Below are 20309 nucleotides of genomic sequence, written 5' to 3'. Positions count from 1 at the left end.
AAAATATTTGAATGTGAATAATTGTAAAGAACATTTTGATAATGTTTTAGACCTTTACATTTTACATTGAGATATTTACATTATATTTGTTTAACTATGTACAGAAATCCAATATATATATGAAATATAACCAGTAAACACCAAATAGTAAGTTTCTCGTTTTATTTATAGTACAAAAATATACATATTATTATGTAAAACTGAAAAAGGTAATGTATTAAATACTTATAGATTAAACCAGGGGTTCCCAAACTTTTCCATTCCAGGACCCACCTAGACAAGAATAATCTATCTCAAGACCCACCAAAATGATTTTTAAAAAGCACGAATGTGGGGATGGGTGGAAGGCGTTAGATCTCTTCAGAGCAGTTTTCTCCTTGTCATAGTATGAAAGACATACAAGTTTAACTGCAATACAAACTTATGGTACATTATCAAAATAATGTAGAATTAAAATAGCAGCCTAATGGCTGTTGAAATAAAGTGAAGAATACCGAGTAGTTCTTGCTGCTGCCTCAACTAATTTACCCAGACACGAAGAAATTAAAGATTAAGTAATTTTAATCTTAACCAAAGTTTTGATATAACAACAAATAATTTTATTTTCTAAATTATTTAATTTGACAGTAGGCCCATGACCTAGAATTTCAATACTAATATTTCTGCTAAAAGTGTTGTTAAACTCACCACGTTGTTCAGCGCAGAAAACACTTTCGTCCTCGTGTGTGTAGCTACATGTGAAATACGTTTTACATATAAAATTTCCTTGTGTTGGTAGGTAGCAAAATGCATGCGAGGGAATGCAAACAACGCACTCTTACGAAGACCATATCTGAAAGTCAACAGCGCTGTGTTGAACAGACGACAGATTAAGGGCCTGTTCACATATCGCGTATTCAAATGTAGGTGCGCGGTATGCGCGCTCATAATGGAAGCTCGCGGTGCGACGCGCTCGTTTTTTCCAAGCGCGTCCGCGCCACATCGAGATAAAAACTTCTCAACTTTTCAGAATGCCGCAATTGTTTTCCTTGCTGTAACGGAGAGCGCAGCTGATGGTTGCGCTTAGCAACGACAGACGCCTCCGGAGCGCAACCGCCCTAGCGCTTTGGAAAAAGGAGAACGCTGCGCGTAAATTTCGCTGCAGCCAATAGTGACTGCGCGACCCACCTCTTCCCAATCTGCGACCCACAAATGGGTCTCGACCCACAGTTTGAAAACCCCTGGATTAAACAACAATAACATTAATAATAAAAATAATAAAATATAAAGCTGTGGAGAACATAGGAAAAAAACAAGATTTTTTAAATCAAATAATTATGTAGTGTTTAATGACAACAGTTATTAACATTTAGTGTTTACACATCTGAGCAAGATAAAATAATGCAAGTCAATAAAATTTACTTTAAAAACACTAAAGTACAATGCAAACAAGGACACAATTGTTTGATTTTAATGAACAATGGAAATAAATGTAACAATTTAAAATGATAGATTATAGATTAAACAACAGCAATAATAATATCTAAAGTTGAGGAGAACAGGAAAAAACAAGAAAAAAAGTATTTTAAATTAAACAATTATGTACAGAGTATAATAGTACCAGTGCTTAACATTTAGTGTTTTTCAAATCTGAGCAAGATAAAATAATGCAAGTCAATAAATGAACTTAAAAAAACACTAAAACACAATCCAATACAATAAAATACAATACTTTTGGTATTTTAATGAACAAATGGAAATAAATTAAATATTTAAAAAAATTATATATATATATACATTAAAAGTGCAATAATATGTATATACATATATGCATAAGATTGTGCAAGGAATGTCTTTGAGCTATAAACAGTATTTGAAGTCTGGGCATGTCATTTGTCAGTGAAGTCATTTTTTCTTTTCCTCAATCCACCTCTGCTTCTCAGCCTCATAGAATGGAGACTGCTGAAAGTCTTTCCATGAAATTTCATTCCCTGAGCCTGATAAAGGGAAAACACTTTAGCAGGAAAGTAAATGTATTTGCCTGCCACTCCAGGGAAACCAGTGTGAATATGAGGACTGTTGGGTCCTTGTTTCAGTGGCAGGTGGCAGAATCTGCACAGACGACCAGTAGGATGCTCCATTACTGACTTTCTCTTGCTTCTCTCCTCAATCACCCTCCTATTTTCTGCCCCTCTCTTCTTCGAGGACTCCAGTTCTCGCTGAAAAAAGGAGTCTCTGCAAAGTCTTCAAAGGGCATTCTGGGGTTGGTCAGGCCCTCTGCGGAATATGTGTCAAAAACTTTCTTGGAGCAGTAGAAGTATTTAACATCACCACCTTGATAAAAGAAATGTATTGAGGTGCCATCACCCATGTATCGAGAATTAGGCTGACCACAGGCTAAACAGGATCTAGTGTGCTTTTTTTGCAGCATATGCTGTTGTTGTTGCTGCTGAAATGCCTGCTGCTTCTCTATGATGTCCTTCACCATCTTCTCAAGCGCTGCCTGGTCCAGAAAGACAGTCTCAGGAACACTCTTTGCGGGAGGATTGACTGGGGCAGGTGGCAGTACTGTCACTGGGACACTGATGGTTTCACTGCCTGAGTGAAGAAGCTGCCATAACTGCTGTGTCTCCAGGAGCTTTTCTGGGCTGGTGTTGAGTGAAGCATTAGTGTTCTTTTTTTTAGCAAGGTTTTTTATGTACCTGCTCATGTGCTGCTTTGTGGTTGAGTGCAAAAGGCTGTTTGGGTGAGTGCAGGCACTCTGTACCATAGCAGCATATTCACCATCCACCTTTGTCAGGAGGTCCTTGCTCCCGTGGTGCTTGGCCAGCAAACCATCAATGGCATTTCTCATTGGATCTGTCCATCTGTTATGGTCCAACACAAAGACTCGACCGCCTGTCTTAATGGGTCCAGTCCGAGCAGCACAGGGAGAAGCAGCTAAAGGCAGTGGTGGTGTGCTTGTCAGTTCTAAAAGAGATTCACAAAATTATTAAACGAAGTATTTGTTTTGTGTGCATAGATTAGGCAAACAGATTACACACATTGGTGCCTGTATGAATAATATAATTACCTGCATCTAAAAGAAACTCCTCAGATGTTTGTTCCTTCACTGTCACAGCACTCGGAGTAGAAAAACATTGAAAATGAGAGTCTGTTGGGTGGCCTCTGGTTCAGGAGCAAGAGGGGTCTCAGCAGAAGAGGAATCCTCTAAGCATTTCTGAAATTCAGCAAAATTAGTGTTATATGCGAGCGAGAATTATTAAGTATTTGTTTTTCAATAAAATGTTTGTTATCAAAGAACTTTAAAGGCTTACCTGAGATGGAAAGGAGAAATCAGTGCCAGATGAAGACTCTTCTTGCATCCCTAGGTCTGTCTTCCTGCTTTTGTGTTTGTCAAAGTCAAGAGGCACAGGTCGACAGCCTGGCTCCACATATTGTAGGCCAAACCTCTCTCTTGTGTCCCAGCTGGAGATGTGGAAGGCTGGATATTTGGGTTACCCAGTCACTCTTATAGATGCCCTGTTTAACTCCATCATCAAAACAGGGTCAAACACTCCAGGTAAGACAAGCCCAGGCTGCTTCAGGTCCACCAGCGGCTGATAATTCCAGCGTGCGACACCAGTCATACCCTGCGCCTGGAACAGCTCAGGAGAGACGCGATTACCCGTTACTCACTGAGCCTGTTGGAAATGAAACCCCTCTTGCTGTGAAGTGCCTCTGACAGGGATCCAGATGGGCACAGCAGCTCCTTCACCCTTGATATGATTCAGTTGTACCACAATTTTAGCATCGAGGGTTTAAAAAGGAAGATGTTGTTGGGATCCTTTGCAAGATGGAAATGGTGAAGTACTTCTTCCACTCTTTGGACCAGCTCTCTAGGATGTGGCACTTTTGTCCTGCAGTGCGCTCTGATGTGCTGCTTTGTGGGATTAGCAGGCTCAATTCCACAGAACTTGTATGCGTTCCTCAGTTTCTCCAGGTCACTCTGATCTACTACGGCAGAAGAGAGGAACTGGCAGAACGAGCTATACAGAGGATGGTGCTCCGAAACACATTCCCTGGTGAATCGCCGCATACAGTGACACAAGTCTAGTTTAACCACCATGTCCTCATTGTACTTATGGCAAGCGGCATTTACATTCTTGAGGTTTTCTGATGTAACCTCTGCCACAGTAGCTTCAGTGGTCCTCCAAGCTTCCCACTGCTGGTGCTCATAGGGTCCTGGGTCCATCACTCTGAAAGCAGCACAGCAGTCCCTAAGTACATAAAAGGGAAATACATTTTAATTTTAATGTATTCATTACCTTTGCTTACACATCTTGATGTGATGTGTGATGAGATGTGATTATTCTTACCTTTCCACCCACTGGTACTTGGCCTTGGGTATGCTAGCAGCACTGTAGCGATTGGCCATCCCACAGTACATTGACCTCAAGGATTGCTCACTCTCAGACTGCAGCATCACCCAGGACAGGATCATCCAGTTCTCGTTCATCACAGCGTAGGATGACATTGTGCCAGATGAGAGGGTCACTTTTCTAGCAACTTTGCGTGTGTGATCTGATCTGAACACCTGTCCAAAAGTTCCTTGAAGGAGCTGAGTGAGAGCTGCCTCTTGCCGGTGATATTCCTGAAGCAGGCACTCCACCAGATAATGTGCAGACACAGACACCCCATGCCACCCATCAGTATCTTCGTAACCCCCAAACGAAGCAGGTGTGTCATCCTTCCTCAATACTCCTGTGATGGTTTTCTGGCCATACAGCCCTGCTTCAGCATCCCTGACGTTCTGCACAATGAGAAGGTATGCAAGGTGGGCTCTTTCAAACTTAAGGTGAAGCAACTCAGACAGCTGGTTGGCCTTGTCATTAGGGGATTTTCCAGAGCGCCTCAGTTCATCCATCACAGTTTTACAGATTGCCTTCTTATGAGTGAGGAAGGTTGGCAAGATGTTTCTGAATTGCTGTGGTAGCATGTCCACCCACTGAGGTTTATCAGCGAACCAGTATTTTTTACATGCCTTACAGCACAGACGTGAAGCAAGGCTGTAATATTGCCCACTAGTGCCAAGGATCACTCGGGGTCTTCCCACACCTGAGGACACAACATGAGGATTTGGACAGCTGTAGAGTCAGGGCAGGATGTAGTTGTTTCTAAGCCTTTCATTTATACTGTGCTCAGGTTTCCAAATGAAAAAGGGATGGAGCTGGAAGTACTTTGGTGACGGAAGGCCCATGTTTGTCTCTATAAGCTCAGGCTGAGGTGGATAGCGCCACAAGGAGACCATATTCATTAGGTGTCTTACTGGGTGTGATCCTGGCCAGAGCCCCATGGACTCCATCTCTGTTTTCATCCAAATTCTTTGATGAAGAGAGCAGTTCCAGTGGCTAATATCTTGCAAGTAGCTAGTAACAGGTGCTTCCGTCTGTGCAGACGTCATTGATGAAGGAGCTGTAGGTGCTGATTGTGCTGCAGGAGGTGGTACAGAGCCATCAGTCTGTGAAGAAGGTCTACACACAGGAGCTGGTGGATTGGGAGAACTAGAGACTGCATGTGATGGTGGTGAAGGCTGTGGCAGAACGGCACGGAACACAAAGCAAAGGAAATAAATGCATATATATATATATATATATATATATATATATATATATATATATATATATATATATATATATATATATATATATGCGTGTATAACACATTTAATGGTCGTGTGTTTAACTGTCTTTACTTTTTTTGTTCAAGTAACTGGGAACAGGGGTTTCAGTCAGTGCAGACGGCATTGGTGCAGGTGTAGGTGCTGATTGTGCTGCTTGAGGTGGTATAAAGCCTTCACCCTGTGTAGAAGGCCTACACACAGGAGCTGATGTTGATGGAGGCTGCGGCAGAGCTGCAAGGAAAAGCACAGGGAGGAAATTAAAAACATATTAAAACACTGAATGTACATGATATGTATTTGATTGTCTTGACTACATTAAATGACTAATCATTATTTATTATTTTATTCTATGTATTTTGTTATTTATTCTAGTAATGCACATTCTGATAATGTTCAAATGTCTGTAAGTAAACAGTCCACTTTTTCACAACAAATAAAAACAGTTTAAATAGCATGCATACAATTCATGAAGTGCACTCACCCTCACCACTGGTATATTCAAACCTTAACAGTAGTTAGAACAAAAGAACATGTGTTTTAGAACAGGCAAGAACAGTGCCAAAACAACAAATAAGATAATTAAAAAACAGAAATGTAAGATAAGTCTGTATGTAACCGAATAAGCCTCCAAAACTGATGTGTAAAGTAACCTGTTGTAGATAAGACTGTGGATCCTGTGGCTGCAGATGATCCTAAAAATTAAGCATTATAATTTGAATGGTTTCTCTCCAGTATGTACAATTTTATACCAATTTTATAAGAATTTGACATGGGTATATATAACACACATGACACGATACTTGATTTACTTACTCAGCTGTGTGAGATATTTTGTTGGAGAAATACTCAGCATCATCCTCTCCAGTTCTTCATCCTCCTCCATTACTATAAAATATAACAAATGCATCAGTAGGTAGGCAGGCTTTAAGAATAAATATAAGCAAATTTGCATGAATTTTATTAACTCACCAGGCTGATCAGAGTCAGTAATGGAAGGAACAGGTGGTCTTGCAGCGGAAGCTGATGGTGAGGGCATCGGAGGAGTGCTTTTGGTCATCTGTTTTTCGGGCGTTCAACTTGACCAGATCTTCTCTTTGTGGTGTTGACTTGTCCTGCAGTGAAGGGTTGTCTTTAATTCTTTTTGCCTCTTTTGATGGGTCCCGGCGTAAATGGCCTGATGGGCCTTTCCTGAAAGACACTTTGACTTTCCCTGGGAAGAACACTGTTTTCTTCATGATCCTGTTCTGAAATCAGAATGTATTCATTAGTGTCTCAGCATAAGCATTTAAATACTTACAGTAACAAAATGAAATAAGACAGTTAATACTAAAGCATCAGTGATATATATAAAAGAGTTATTTTACAATGCTATAATATTCCATAATATTACTGTTTCTTAACTGAATAAATGCAGCCTTAGAGCACGTACTGTTTATTAAATTTGCATTATTTAATATTCATTATTTAAATTGCTTTAAAAATGTATATATGGATATATAAAAAGTTAACAAGTTAACTAATTAAAAATGTTAAATTATACCATTAAATTGTACACATATATATATTTGTTTGTAATTTAAATGTAATATATGTGTGTGTCTGATATTAATTACATTATAGGATGACCAAAGCCGCAGAAATTAAATTAATAAATAAACATGTAAACAAATAAAAAGATAAATTTGATAATAGGAAAATAAATAAAGGAATAAACGACTTGATAAAATAAATATGATTTATTCTTTATCAAACTAATTTTTGTATTATTTCCCTTAATTTATTTTCTGCTTTTATTTATTTGTTAATTAATATTTATATTTGGTAAGCAAGACCAACCAACCTAATTATCATGCACATCAAAAAAATCTAAGAATAGATATAAAAATAAAGAAATAAAAATAAAAATAAATAAAGATTAAAATAAATAAATCTGGAAATAAATACATATTGGAATAAATAAATATACAAATAAATGAATGCATAAATAAATATAAGAATAAATGGAACAAACAAATAAATAAAATAATAAATAAATACAATTAAAAATAATACAAATACATTAAAATATAAAAGCAAAATATTATAAATTAGGGGGAAAATATACAAAAATACATTTGATTAAAATGAATCATCTTTATTTTATCAAGTCGTTTATTCCTTTATTTTCCTATTATCACATTTATTTATCTATCTATTTATTCATTTATTTATTCATTCATTTTTAATTGCAAGTTTGGTCCTCCATACTACTGCACATTACATCTTACTGCACTGTTAACATATATTTTAAGCATAGTGAGAGATTAGGATGAAACATTCACCTTTACAAACAAAGATACTCTTATAAAATAACAGCTGTATTCACAACGAGGAGTTTACTGTTTCTTATCGTCACAATCCATTCAACACGATAACAATACGATTACATGACAATATACATGCAATTTAAATTATAAAATATTTGAATAATAATGTATATGCGGTCACCTGAGGGAAAATCTGTCTGCAGGTAGTTTAGACAGCAACAAAACAAAACAAGTTTGCTGACAAGTCGGTAAACAAATATCTCTCCGTTCGTAAAACGGGTCTCCCCTCCTCCACTGCGAATGACTGACAGATGACACTATGCTATTTAAACTCCCCGCCACGGAAAAGCGGAACAGCGCCAGGAAGTCTACGTGTGGCCAAAGGTATATTGCATCCGTAGTGTTAAGCACTACCATAGAGAATGAATGGGAAAAGTTAAGGGAAGTTAAGCTTAACCATTTTCGACTCCCGCCGCGAAAGGTCCTCAGTTCAAAACTGGCCGGAAACAAGTGGAGGCATTTTAAATATAAATGCTGCAATTCGCTACAAATCCTTACTTTTGAGATAGTTGAAGGCCATCGTACCAAGGAGCTGTAGGCAGACTGTTCGCCTCACACGCGAAGGTTCGAAACTGGGCGGAAACTGTGGGTGGTTTTTGTAAAAATTTCATATGCGATTTTCTGTTGAGCAGGTCAGTACACTTGCAGGGATGTTTGTGGTTCAATCTCTTTAGAAAAGGACAAAAATAAAACAAATGACCATTGAGGTTTCCTGTACAGTAATAAAAAAATGTTTGGTCTGCCAACAAAATTAGCAGCTTTTGCCATGTTAAAAACACTGGGCAGTCTATAGTTTAATTTGCTTTTGAACAAGCGTACCCTAGAAGAGGTGGGACTGACATACAAATCAAGTTTCCGTAGTGTAGTGGTTATCATGTTCGCTTTATACGTGAAAAGTTCTCAGTTCAAAACCCGGCGGAAACAAGTGGAGGCATTTTAAATATAAATGCAGCAATTCGCTACAAAACCCTTACTTTTGAGACAGATGAAGGCCATCCTACCAAGGAGCTGTAGGCAGACTGCCATGCCGAATGACCTCTATGATCCTCTGTTGTTTGTGGAATTTACAGACTGTCACACTGCTTGCAGGGCAGATTATGGGAAGGAGCCATCTTCTAAAAATACTATACTATACTACTATACTATACCTAGACTATACTAACGAGGAGTTGTAGAGACCGGTAGATGTACCTGATCAGCGGGACTTCCAGGAACGGCGTCATGTGTCCAATATGAAGTGTCTGTATAAAACGTGTTACATTATTAAAAATTTGTTTTTTAATATGGAGCCTGGTAGGTCAAGTCAATAAGTTCATGCAATTTTTTTTAAGTGCCAGGTCCAAACAAAGAGAGTTTCAGTTCATCTGCACCTGCCAGCTGCTAATGTATTGCAAAATTTCTTTGCTGACCGCACAACAGGGCTTCCAGCCTACATCCAACAGTCTTGCGGTATAGTGGTGAGCATAGCTGCCTTCCAAGCAGTTGACCTGGGTTCGATTACCTGCCAACGCATTGCATTTTGCTCAAGCTGTCGTTAAAACAGTTGTCTGGGGACCCTGTCAGCTCCTTCAGTAACTCGTTTGCTGCAGCAAAACTTTTGTACTGGTCTTTTGGCAGCAGTAAAGGACTGGATCTCCCCGTCGGGGAATCGAACCCCGGTCTTACGCTTGACAGGCGGAGATACTTTCCAATATACTAACAAGGAGTTGCAGAGACAGGTTGTCACCCCCGATCAGCGCGACTACAGCTCGCTACAAACAGCCTTCCCATTTCCAGGAACAGCGTCATATTAGCTCAACGCTTCACAGAAGCCAGTGAATCCAAAAAAAATAATCTAATACCATTTAAATATGAAGTGTCTGTATAAAAAGTCTCACATTTTTAAATTAAATACCTTGATTATGAGAATTCTTCCTGTATGGGTTCAATTCCTGGGTCTGTCCATTCTTGCTGTATGGGTTCGATTCCCGCCCAACGAATTGCATTTTTCTCAAGCTGTCTTTAGAACAGTCGTCCGGGCCCCTTGCCAACTTCTCCTGTAACTTGTTTGATGGAGCAAAACTTTTGTTAATGTCTTTTGGCAGCAGTAAAGAACTGGATCTCTCCATCAGGGAATCGAACCCCAGACTATAGCGTGACAGGCGGAGATACTTTCCACTATACTAAAGAGGAGTTGCAGAGACAGGTAGTTGTCCCCGACAGCGCGATTTCCAGGAACGGCGTCATGCATCATTTTACCTCAACGCTTCACAGAAGCCAGAGAATCCAAAAAATAATCTAATACCATTTAAATATGAAGTGTCTGTATAAAACGTGTTACATTATTATATTAGAGACCTCTTTTTTAATATGGTGCCTGGTAGGTCAGGTCAATAAGTTCATGCAATTTTTTTAAGCCTACACCCAATGGTCTTGCGTTGGTGGTATAGTGGTGAGAATATCTGCCTTCTAAGCATTTGACCCGGGTTCGATTCCTGGCCAACACGTTGCATTTTGCTCAAGCTGTCATTAAAACAGTTGTCTGGGGACCCTGGCCAGCTCCTCCTGTAACTTGTTTGCTGGAGCAAAACTTTTGTACCGGTCTTTTGGCAGCAGTAAAGGACTGGATCTCCCAAGTGGAGGCACTTTAGACATAAATGCTGCAATTCGCTACAAAACCCTTACTTTTGAGACAGGTGAAGGCCATCGTACCAAGGAGCTGTAGGCAGACTGCCATGCCTAATGACCTGATCAACAGGTTTCTGTAGTGTAGTGGTCATCACGTTCGCCTAACGTGTCTAAGGTCCTTGGTTCGAAACTGAGCAGAAACAGCAGTTGTCTTCTGACAGAAGATTTAAACTGTTTGCCACGCTAGGTGGGTGTAGCGCTCATTTCCTTTATACGCTTTTTAAAAAGCGTGCACCTAATGATTTATGTCTGAATCCTGAAGATGTGTTTCCATAGTGTAATGGTTATCACGTTCCCTTCACACGCAGAAGGTCCCCAGTTCGAAACTGGGAGGAAACTGTGGGTGGTTTTTGTTACTTTAATGTTTGGTTAATTCTAGCATGAACTGAATTGCAGTGCTTTGTCAACATTACTGCATTTCTGGATAAACTTGCCAGAGGCTTAAAGACTCTAGCTTGAGCAGCCAAAGGTTAGGTTTGTCAGAAGTGGGATTCAAACCCACGCCTCCAATGGAGACTGCGACCTGAACGCCAGCTGCCGAAGGATAGTCCGTCAAAAGGGGGATAATGTTGAACGCCACAGCCAATCATGTCGACGCGCTATAACATTTGCAGCCAATTAGAGAGCGCCATTCTTGACATTATAACATTTTCAGCCAATCAGAGGGGGCCATTCTTGACTTTTTCCTTAACATTTTCGACATTTGACCAATCAGAGTACAAGGAAATGTTGATGGCACGTTTACGCTTAACACCGCTAGGAGGCAGAGCCGGCGGCAGAAACAAATCAATGGACGGGCATTTAATATTCTTGGGGGGGGGCTAATTATGACAAACAAATAAATTGTGGGGGGGGGTGCTTACATGCGCTTCATGCACGCAAGGTCTCGCGCTCTCTACCTCTCTGCCGTGCGCGCTGTTTGAACGTATATTCACGTAGACTTTCGAAAACCGGGACATATTCTTCGTTGCCTTTCGAAAACCGGGACATATTCACATAGCCTTTTGAAATTTTTTTGAGCCTTTTGTATATAATAATTCTTATGAGCCTTTTGTATATCAGGGAGAGTTTATAAATTTCCCGGGACAGGTTGTTAAAAAGAAGAACAATCCCGGAAAAACCGGGACGGGTGGCAACACTAGCTACAACAGTTTCACACCGATTTCAATATCCTAACTATAATTAGCCTATTGCCCAATCATATTTCGGCTATCATGAGATATCATGTTACAGTTATAGCCTATAGGCTGTGAACTAACATGAACAAACAATGAACAGCTGTATTTTTATTAACTAACATTAACAAATACAGTAACAAATGTATCGCTCATGGTTAGTTCATGTTAGTCATTAACTAATGTTAACTAATGAATCTTGTCTGAATTGTTCCGTGAACACAGCATGCTATAAGCCAACTTCCTATAATAACAGCCAAATAGTCACAAATCTCAAGTTAAGTATTAAATCAACCATGCATAATCAACTACGACACACTCACACACATATTGCATATCAGTGTCAAATGCATAATTTACACCACGTCTGGTGCAACTTACGAAGAGTAATAAAACCAACTGTCCTACTCACGTTCTAAATACAGCTGAAGTCGACGTTTTTGGGATTGGAATCTCATGAGTTTCTCTTTCCATTCGTTTCTGAATAGGCAAAACCGAGCATGCCGCGTCGCTATAACTTTACCGAGATGCTGCGGTCAGAGCGGCTCAGCGGGAAACCCCTTTTTTGTAAACAATCAGTCAAACTTCCGGGAGTTTTTTTTTATAAGATTAGCCTATAAGTCAAACATTGCACTTAAATACACATCAATAAATATATAAATACTGCACGTAAATTATTATTATTATTATTAAAATAATTTATTAAATGCAAATTGGATGGAGGGGTGGCACAGGAGCTCTCTAGGCGGGCCCGGCCCCCTAAGGCCCGCCCATAGCGCCGGCCTTGCTAGGAGGAGGAGTCAGGAAGCTAGCCAAGTGTCAATCAAGTTGCCGAACTGAGCCGAAGGTGTACGAAGTAATAACATATCAGGTGGGGCATGTCAGAGGGCAAGAAGTTCAGACGTCGAGCATCACTGTCACGGAGGTCAGGTAGCATCATTTTAAAGGAGGACTGCGAAACATATTTTCCGGTCACTTTAACGGTATTTTTGGACAATGTCATTTTATATTTGTATATAATTGTATATATATTATAATTGTAAATATCGTGTGTGCTTTTTTTTAAGAAATCATTTTTATTGATAGTAGTTTTGTTCGATATAACTTAACCGTTAGCCCCCCAACAAAAAAAATGTCTGGAAAAAAATCCCATAAAGCCATGTCAGATACTGACTGGATTGCAAGGCTAAAAAAGTTTGCCAGCACAGGAGTTTGGCCATCAAATGAGGGATGTTGAGTGAATGGATATTTTGAAGGTGTGAAATGTTCCTCTCTTAATTCTAGCATGAACTGAATTGCAGTGCTTTGTCAACATTACTGCATTTCTGGATAAACTTGCCAGAGGGTTAAAGACTCTAGCTTCAGAGTCAAAGGTTAGGTTTGTCAGAAGTGGGACTCCAACCCACGCCTACAGGGGAGACTGGGACTTGAACGCCAGCTGCCGAAGGATAGTCCGTCAAAATGGGGATAATGTTGAACAATGTTGAACGCCACAGCCAATCACGTCGACGCGCTATAACATTTGCAGCCAATTAGAGAGCGCCATTCTCGACATTATAACATTTGCAGCCAATCAGAGAGCGCCATTCTTGACTTTTTCCTTATCATTTTCGACATTAGACCAATCAGAGTACAAGGAAATGTCGATGGCACGTTTACGCTTAGCACCGCTAGGAGGAGGAGTCAGGAAGCTAGCCGAGTGTCAATCAAGTTGCCGAACTGAGCCGAAGGTGTACGAAGTAATGACATATCCTGAGGGGCGTGTCAGAGGTCAAAAAGTTCAGACGTCGAGCATCACTGTCACGGAGGTCAGGCATCATCATTTTAACGGAGGACTGCGAAACCTATTTTTCGGTAACTTTAACTTTATTTTCGGACAATGTAATTCTATATTTGTATATAATTGTATATATTATAATTGTAAATATCGTGTGTGCTTTTTTTAAAGAAATAATTTGTATTATAGTAGTTTTGTTCAAAACGATATAACCTAACCGTTAGACCCCCAACAAAAAAATGTCTGGCAAAAAATCCCATAAAGCCATGTCAGATACTGACTGGATTGCAAGGCTAAAAAAGTTTGCCAGCACAGGAGTTTGGCCATCAAATGAGGGTAACAGGCCAGCTCCTCGACAGAAAAAGTGGCATGACGTGTACCAAAGGGTGAGTGTGCTTTTGTCACCTTTGCATGATGTAATAATTGTAATCCTAATCATTTAATTCAATGTCATCATTATTTATAGATATGTATGTAGATAATGTTGCAGGTATTTGAGACTTATGTTTATTTATGTAAAAAAAAAAACCTTTTTTTTGCACTGGGAGATTCAGAGATTTGAGGCAGTGGGGGTGGGGATGTTGAGTGAATGGATGTTTTTTTGAAGGTGTGAAATGTTCCTTTCTTGTTCTTTTAAAGGAGGATACAATCTTTACTCACTCTTTATCTCTAATTTTACAGTTTGTATCTCCCCTTCAAAGAACATGAATAAAAATAAATGACAGACTACAATAAATTAATGTGGCATTCATACTGATAAGTTAGAAATGCATGTATTCTATATTATATGTGTGATAATGTTTACAGATTGAAAGATGTCCGATGCAGTCTCGCGGCCAGACAACCTTGCTCGGAGCGGTCCCAAAGTGCATATGTGGTTTTCACACTCAAAAGGTAACAATGTAAAGATGTAACTTGTATTTTTTTTAAATATGTATAATTTACTGAACAAATTCTTCTCGTTCAACAATTATTGTAGCCTATGTATTTTTGTGGTTGTCTTAAGCAGGCCACAGCCTCTATTGGACAAGCACCAAGGGTTGTTGAACAACAGTCTGCCGCTACTGGACCAGCACAGGAGGTCATGGCGCAGAGTCAGCGTCAGCTCCCACCCCAGCCTACTTCTAAAATTATACCAAGTTTGTCAAAGGTAATAACATTTTTTTTTATATATATATAATTGCAGTTTTAATATACGTTTAGTATAAAGGTTTTAGTTCAGTGGAAATGGCTGGTATGTTTTTACACCTACCTGCCAGCTGTGACACCTTGTACAGGGGCGGCTGTAGTCTGCTTATTGGTCAGTTTCACTGTCTCAGGTTGGTTTAGATCAAGTAAAATGGTGAAAGAACAATGTAACCTATGTGATCTCTCTTTCTTCTCTGGGCTCTGCTCTTGCATTCTCCTCTTCCTCTCTAATTGGGCTTTGCCATTATGGGTTAAAGGACACTCGCGTCCTTCATGGCATCTCTCTTGATTTTTCCAACTGGCTACTGAAGCTACGTCTTTCATTCTGTATTTCTCAGGTAACATTCCACTAATGCACAATTAATTATACACGTATTATTAATTAAGTCATCATGAATCTGCTTTGTTGCCATTTCAAGGGTAACCTTCATTACTGTTAATAAACGCTTTCTCTTACAAACTATGTGCAAACTATTTTTGATTTTAAGTCATTTTTAAAAGGTACTTGTTAAATTACTATATACTCACATTCTAGCAATACCTTCCCACACATTTTTCTATTCTAACTGTGCTTATTTCAATCTGTATAAGTAGTAGAGTGTGGTAATACACAGACAAAAAAATAAGTTAAAGAAAGAAAGCAGGTCCTTTAGTTATATAATGAATGATAGGATCAATAGATATTTTCTCATTTTACATTTAATTATATTTTTGGCCAATGTGCTGTTACAATTCAATTTGTCTTTTCATTGAAATTGTTTTGCCCTTTTTTAGTTTACCAAACCAAGATTTGGTGGGTCCCACATTGCTGCTGCAAAGCCAAATCTGAGTGTGGCTAGGAGACCATCTCAGGCTGTTGACCAACCCAGCGCAGCAGTGTCCAGTGCCCCTACACCAAGCACCACTGTCTCTGTAAGTACTGGCATAATCCACATTGCATTCTAAGACAAATTCCACATCTGTACATTTTTCAGAAACTTGCATTCTAAGATACATTCCACATCTGTGCACTTTTTAGAAACATATATTTTGTATTCCAGGAAACATCTCTGGCTGTTGACCAACCCAGCGCAGCAGTGTCCAGTGCCCCTACACCAAGCACCACTGTCTCTGTAAGTACTGGCATAATCCACATTGCATTCTAAGACACATTCCACATCTGTGCACTTTTTAGAAATATATTTTGTATGCAGGAAATCTTATCATAATGAATTAAGAGCAATAATATACAGTTTTCACACAATATGCAGTCAGTGAACACATTTCCACAATGCTTACATTTTCTTAACAGACAAGCTATACCTCCCAACAAAATTATGGATTGTTTTTGTAGTATTTACAAATGTTAACACACACCACCCCACAATAGCAAAAACAATATTCCAAACCTTAGATACAGTATAAAAACCTCGGCTTCTTCAATGATATCAGTTCAAAAACAATATATCTCAGCTGATAATAAACAAACAATTGAATAATTGACACACACCTGATTTATGTTGGGTAAATTGGGCCAACCATAGCTGATTCCAGTCTGGCTTAGACTCAGTGGCAGGGGTTATTTTTTTCTGTTACATTGACACTTATACATTAAAAGGAGGACTTTGAGGAGTGATGTTTTTGGAAACAGAAAAAGACAAACACTGTAATGTCTGGACGAGGAAGAGTTAGAGCAAGGGGCCCAGGGAGAAGAGCAGGCCCAGTGAGAGGTGCAGTGAGAGATGCAGTGAGATGTGCAGTGAGATGTGCAGTGACAGATGCAGTGAGAGATGCAGTGAGATGTGCAGTGAGATGTGCAGTGAGATGTGCAGTGAGAGATGCAGTGAGATGTGCAGTGAGAGATGCAGTGAGATGTGCAGTGAGAGGTGCAGTGAGAGGTGCAGTGAGATGTGCAGTGAGATGTGCAGTGAGATGTGCAGTGAGAGGTGCAGTGAGAGGTGCAGTGAGATGTGCAGATAGAGGTGCAGTGAGATGTGCAGTGAGATGTGCAGTGAGAGATGCAGTGAGATGTGCGAGAGGTGCAGTGAGATGTGCAGTGAGATGTGCAGTGAGAGGTGCAGTGAGATGTGCAGTGAGAGGTGCAGTGAGAGATGAGAGGTGCAGTGAGAGGAGCAGGGCCAGGGAGAAGAGCAGGCCTAAGGACTTCCAAAGGCTGCAAGAACAGTAGTCAGTGATGAAATTCGTGCCACTCTCATTGACCATGTAATCAACCACGGTCTTTCGCTAAGAGAGGCTGGTAAACAGTAAAGGGAAAAAAAACTGATTTGCTTTTTACTGGAATACTGTACATGTGGACATACAGTTCCCAACCAATAAATTTAGTGTAAAAATGGTGGATTGCATGTTTTGTATGCAAATACCTGTAAAACTGAAACACAAAAGTCTATGAAGTTTTTGTAATACAATAGCTAGTATTTTGAAACCCTAGTACTTTGATTGACTGCATGTACCTTGTGAAGTGAAAACAAGTGTTATTCTTTGACAGAATAATTTCATTCTGAGTCAGATTTCCAGTGTTTTGGTAAAGTTAGTGTGTGCAGAGAAAGATGTGTTCTATTTTGAAATGAAGAGTTAGTATATATTTACAGTTTTTTTCCAAACCTTAGATACAGTATAAAAACCTCGGCTTCTTCAATGATATCAGTTCAAAAACAATATATCTCAGCTGATAATAAACAAACAATTGAATAATTGACACACACCTGATTTATGTTGGGTAAATTGGGCCAACCATAGCTGATTCCAGTCTGGCTTAGACTCAGTGGCAGGGGTTATTTTTTTCTGTTACATTGACACTTATACATTAAAAGGAGGACTTTGAGGAGTGATGTTTTTGGAAACAGAAAAAGACAAACACTGTAATGTCTGGACGAGGAAGAGTTAGAGCAAGGGGCCCAGGGAGAAGAGCAGGCCCAGTGAGAGGTGCAGTGAGAGATGCAGTGAGATGTGCAGTGAGATGTGCAGTGACAGATGCAGTGAGAGATGCAGTGAGAGATGCAGTGAGATGTGCGGTGAGATGTGCAGTGAGATGTGCAGTGAGAGATGCAGTGAGATGTGCAGTGAGAGATGCAGTGAGATGTGCAGTGAGAGGTGCAGTGAGAGGTGCAGTGAGAGGTGCAGTGAGAGGTGCAGTGAGATGTGCAGTGAGATGTGCAGTGAGATGTGCAGTGAGAGGTGCAGTGAGATGTGCAGTGAGAGGTGCAGTGAGATGTGCAGATAGAGGTGCAGTGAGATGTGCAGTGAGATGTGCAGTGAGAGATGCAGTGAGATGTGCGAGAGGTGCAGTGAGATGTGCAGTGAGATGTGCAGTGAGAGGTGCAGTGAGATGTGCAGTGAGAGGTGCAGTGAGAGATGAGAGGTGCAGTGAGAGGAGCAGGGCCAGGGAGAAGAGCAGGCCTAAGGACTTCCAAAGGCTGCAAGAACAGTAGTCAGTGATGAAATTCGTGCCACTCTCATTGACCATGTAATCAACCACGGTCTTTCGCTAAGAGAGGCTGGTAAACAGTAAAGGGAAAAAAAACTGATTTGCTTTTTACTGGAATACTGTACATGTGGACATACAGTTCCCAACCAATAAATTTAGTGTAAAAATGGTGGATTGCATGTTTTGTATGCAAATACCTGTAAAACTGAAACACAAAAGTCTATGAAGTTTTTGTAATACAATAGCCAGTATTTTGAAACCCTAGTACTTTGATTGACTGCATGTACCTTGTGAAGTGAAAACAAGTGTTATTCTTTGACAGAATAATTTCATTCTGAGTCAGATTTCCAGTGTTTTGGTAAAGTTAGTGTGTGCAGAGAAAGATGTGTTCTATTTTGAAATGAAGAGTTAGTATATATTTACAGTTTTTTTCAATTGTTTACACGCAATTTTGAAAACCTCTACCTCCTTCTCCTCTTCATCTACCTCCTTCACCTCTTCCTCTACCTTCTTCTCCTCTTCCTCTACCTCCTTCTCCTCTTCCTCTACCTCCTTCTCCTCTTCATCTACCTCCTTCACCTCTTCCTCTACCTCCTTCTCCTCTTCCTCTACCTCCTTCTCCTCTTCCTCTACCTCCTTCTCCTCTTCATCTACCTCCTTCATCTCTTCCTCTACCTCCTTCTCCTCTTCCTCTACCTCCTTCTCCTCTTCATCTACCTCCTTCTCCTCTTCCTCTACCTCCTTCTCCTCTTCCTCTACCTCCTTCTCCTCTTCCTCTACCTCCTTCTCCTCTTCCTCTACCTCCTTCTCCTCTTCATCTACCTCCTTCATCTCTTCCTCTACCTCCTTCTCCTCTTCCTCTACCTCCTTCTCCTCTTCATCTACCTCCTTCTCCTCTTCCTCTACCTCCTTCTCCTCTTCCTCTACCTCCTTCTCCTCTTCCTCTACCTCCTTCTCCTCTTCCTCTACCTCCTTCTCCTCTTCCTCTACCTCCTTCTCCTCTTCCTCTACCTCCTTCTCCTCTTCATCTACCTCCTTCTCCTCTTCCTCTACCTCCTTCTCCTCTTCCTCTACCTCCTTCTCCTCTTCATCTACCTCCTTCTCCTCTTCCTCTACCTCCTTCTCCTCTTCCTCTACCTCCTTCTCCTCTTCATCTACCTCCTTCTCCTCTTCCTCTACCTCCTTCTCCTCTTCATCTACCTCCTTCTCCTCTTCCTCTACCTCCTTCTCCTCTTCCTCTACCTCCTTCATCTCCTCTTTAAGCCCCCCTCTTATTCTCACTCTTCTTCTTCTTCTTCTTCTTCTAGCTCCTTCCATTTTTGTTGAAGACAGGTGAACTCACCTGCTGCCTTTTATAGCACTCCTGAGTGATGCGTTTTCAAATTAGCACATGTGTGCTTCCACGCCTGATGGATGTGCATATCCAATTCATTCATTAGTGTGGTCAATGGCAATCCGGGGCTTTGTAATGACAAGGAAGTAACCTCACAATCCTTATCTGTGTCTAAGGTGTGAAAATGTGTGTAGAGTTTTACAAATCACTGTGTGTAATGTTTTGCTAAAAGGGTAAAACAGACATTGTGTGTAATGTTGTGCAAATCTGTGGAGGGGTTTTGCTCATTGGAGTAGAATTTTGCAAATTGCGTGGAAATTTTTATTTTAGTGTGTAAACAATCATAAAAATCTGTAACAAAATGTGTTATTGAGAAGAAAATTATCCATTTGGCCAATTGTGTTTTGTTGGTGTGAGTCTGTGTTAAGAGTTTAGGAAAAAGTATCTGAAGTATGGGTAAGCGCTTGTTAGCAATTGAAAAAAACTGTAAATACTTTTGAAAACAGATTCAAATAAGCGGCGATCCTAAATTGCAATATTATTTCCCACTATTACTGTTTTTGACTGTATTTTAATCATATTTCAAAAACAAAAAGAATCTTACTGAACATAGACCTTTAAACAGTATTGTATAATTCCATCTAGGATTAGTTAAAATTATTGGACAGTTATGACTGTTTCTTTCTCTTGTTATATATGCAACATATATTATATTTCATTGCATGTTGTCTCGGTAAG

Source organism: Siphateles boraxobius, unplaced genomic scaffold, assembly GCF_051911475.1.
Source record: "Siphateles boraxobius isolate OS27281-9 unplaced genomic scaffold, OSU_SipBor_1 6, whole genome shotgun sequence".
In the NCBI taxonomy this organism is placed as follows: Eukaryota; Metazoa; Chordata; class Actinopteri; order Cypriniformes; family Leuciscidae; genus Siphateles; species Siphateles boraxobius.
This window is presented reverse-complemented; position numbering follows the sequence as displayed.